Source organism: Myotis davidii, unplaced genomic scaffold, assembly GCF_000327345.1.
Source record: "Myotis davidii unplaced genomic scaffold, ASM32734v1 scaffold1, whole genome shotgun sequence".
Classification (NCBI taxonomy): domain Eukaryota; kingdom Metazoa; phylum Chordata; class Mammalia; order Chiroptera; family Vespertilionidae; genus Myotis; species Myotis davidii.
Window position 1 is genome coordinate 11,635,804 of NW_006294681.1, and position 2,977 is coordinate 11,638,780.

Here is a 2,977-nt window from a genome sequence, read left to right on the forward strand (position 1 = left end):
GCAGCGCTGCTGATGCCTGAACGGTATGTGGAATGAAGTGGGCGGGCATCGGGAGGCCACTATAGCACGGGGCAAGCACTGTGGGCAGTCTATCTGAAGTGTACCTGGCGTATAAGACGACCCCCCACTTGGAGGCATATTTTTCAGGGCCAAAAAATCGTCTTATACGCCGGCAAATACGGTACTAATTTCAAAACTTTATTAGAATGAAAACTTGACAGAGGAGAATAAGTAACCTAATAGTCCTACCACCTAGAGAAACCTTTAGTATTTTGTCGTCTAGACTTTTCACTTGTGCATGTATTTTACACGTAATTTTTCTCCCTTTTTATGCATGTACACAAATATTGCATACATTAATATGTTTTGTAACAAGACTGCCTTCAGGAAAAGCTCTGTTCCTAGCTCTACCGTCATTTTTAATGGTTGTATTGCAGTGTCAGTCTCCATCCACAGAACTTAAATACAGAAAAACAGAAACAGACTTGACCAAAATTGAAGCAAGGTAATTTGAATATTTATAAATTCACTATAGAAATACCAACGTGTATGATTGTGGGAGGCTGCTCTATGCTCCTGGAATGTTTTAGTATGCAGCATATGTACTGCCTTAACTTTATAATATTCAAAAGCTCTGAATTCCAAAACACATCTGGCCCCTAGGATTCCAGATAAAGAATTGACTTATAATTCATTGTTTTGATTGTGTATGATTTATCAATCTTTTTTAAATTATCCACGTTCCTTTCTGAATTTTAGAATTTTAATTCCTCTGGTCTTAATACAATGCAGCCATTAAAAATTATGATCATGTTGCCCAGTCGGCAAGGCTCAGTGGTTGAGCGTCAACCTATGAATCAGGAGGTCATGGTTCTATTCCCAGTCGGGGCACATGCCTGGGTTGTAGGTTCAATCCCCAGTGGGGGGCATGCAGGAGGCAGCTGATCAATGAGTCTCTCTCATCATTGCTGTTCCTATCTCCCTCCCTTTCTCTCTGAAATCAATAAAAGTATATTTTTAAAAAATTTTTAAAAGAAGAAAAATGATGAGTATATGTATACATAAAAGCCTAGAAGGCATACCAAAAATCCTAGTAAAGATTTCTCTAGGTGATAGAATTACAGGTTATCTTTATTTTTCTCTTTTTAAAAAACCATTTATTAAACATTGCTTCCTAAATCTTTGTTCACATCTATAAGTCTTTCCTTAAGATTGATGTTTAGGAATATAATTGAAAGGCCAGGTGATAAACTTACATTTTAGATTTCTGATAGGCATTAATAGTTTGTTCTTCATGGAGATTTTACCAGTTCACACTGCCAGTCAAAGTTGTATGGGAGCATGATTTTTACTTTTTTATAGGTATGCTTTACTGAGGTAAATTTATGGAAAAGGAGAAATTTAGCTCTTTAAATTGATATGTGTGGGTAATTAACATGCATAAGCAAATATTGAGGGTGATTTGCCTGAAAAGTTGAACAACAAATTTTTTCATAGTATGTGCAGAGTACTTTGTACCACATTACGGACACTACAAACAGTATGCACCAACAGCCAAAAAAAAAGGCATACGTCAGGTTCAAGAATGATGTAAAAGATTTCAGAGTGTATGTGAAAGAACAAACCCACTTTTAAGAACCGCTTCTAAGTGGGCTTTTGATTGATTTTGCTTTATTGTGATAGAATATAAAGATATTTCCACAGGGTAAAGTGGTGATCTGAAAATTTCTAATGTTTGTTCTTGGTGTGCAGTTGAAAATCATGGTTACTTAGAGCAAGTGTCAGACATGTGGCTCAGTTGCACCTGCGTGACATCTCTTCCCTTCCCTGTGTTTGGAACAGCCCCTGACAACTGCAGAACTTTCCCTGGATATAGAGACCCTGTGTTCTTTACTATACCTGTACTCTTAGCATGAGCTAGCTGCTAAGCTCTGAACCAAACTATCCAAAAAGAGAGCCTTTACCCAAACACACTTGTAAAGGTTCTTAATTCTGGACAAGACAATGGCAAGCAAAGGTTTTCAGGGGTTTTCTGTCTTCCTTTCTTTAGGTGAAGGTGCAGTCAATATTTTAAATTTTCTAAGACCACATTTTGTTTTCCATTAGGAGCAATAAGTCCTGGGTTTTTATCACATTTATTATAATTTTAGACACCTAAGAATTTATAGCAGTAAACTTCATAATTTTTGCTGTAACTCATGTCAAGTGGCCATAAATAGCCCGCAAGTCATTATAAATAGAATTCTAGATCCTATAGAGCAGGTACATATAACACACTTGGTGTGCATAAAAATAGCATGTTTTAGCCCTGGCTGGTTTGGCTCAGTGGAAAGAGCGTTGGCCTGCGGACTGAAGGGTCCCTCCCGAGTTCAACACCCGTCAGGGGCATATGTCCGGGTTGTGGGCTCGATCCCCAGTTGGGGGTGTGCGGGAGGCAGCCAAATGATGATTCTTTCTCATCATTGATGTTTCCATCTCTCACTCTCCCTTCCTCTCTGAAATCAATAAAAATATATTTTAAAAAATAACATGTTTTATAAGTAACATAATTTCCTTATTATAATTTAAGCAAATGTTTAATAACGTTCTTTGCAACCTTAGAATTTGCTAAGTTTTTATGATATGATTGTGAAAATGATATGTTGTCTTATTCCCTCAAAAAAATTTTTTTAGTATAGCTAGAGAAATTTTGAATCCTTCCATTTACATTGGGTGTTTACTTCTCTCATTCTTTCCCAACCACTACACCTCATCCTACATTGATCAAGATCTACCTTGAAAAAAAATAGGCTGAGGAGTGTGAAATAAAAGATAGGTACCATTATCCTTTATCAGTATGCTTGCCAGTCGGGTACTAAAAAGAAAAAAAAAACAGTGAAAAGTGGCTTAAACAGTGAAGAGGAGAAGAGACTTTTTCTATGAGGAGAATACTCCTATAGAATTGCCACTAAACCCAGCAAATTACAGCACCAGCTCC

General features: G+C 37.1%; 1 protein-coding gene across 1 annotated transcript in view; it reads left to right on the forward strand.

Moving 5' to 3' along the window:
* The window catches only part of RAD21 (RAD21 cohesin complex component), a 22,506-nt gene that overhangs the window by 2,359 nt on the left and 17,170 nt on the right, over positions 1-2,977 (forward strand). The gene's annotated exons all lie outside the window — the stretch shown is intronic.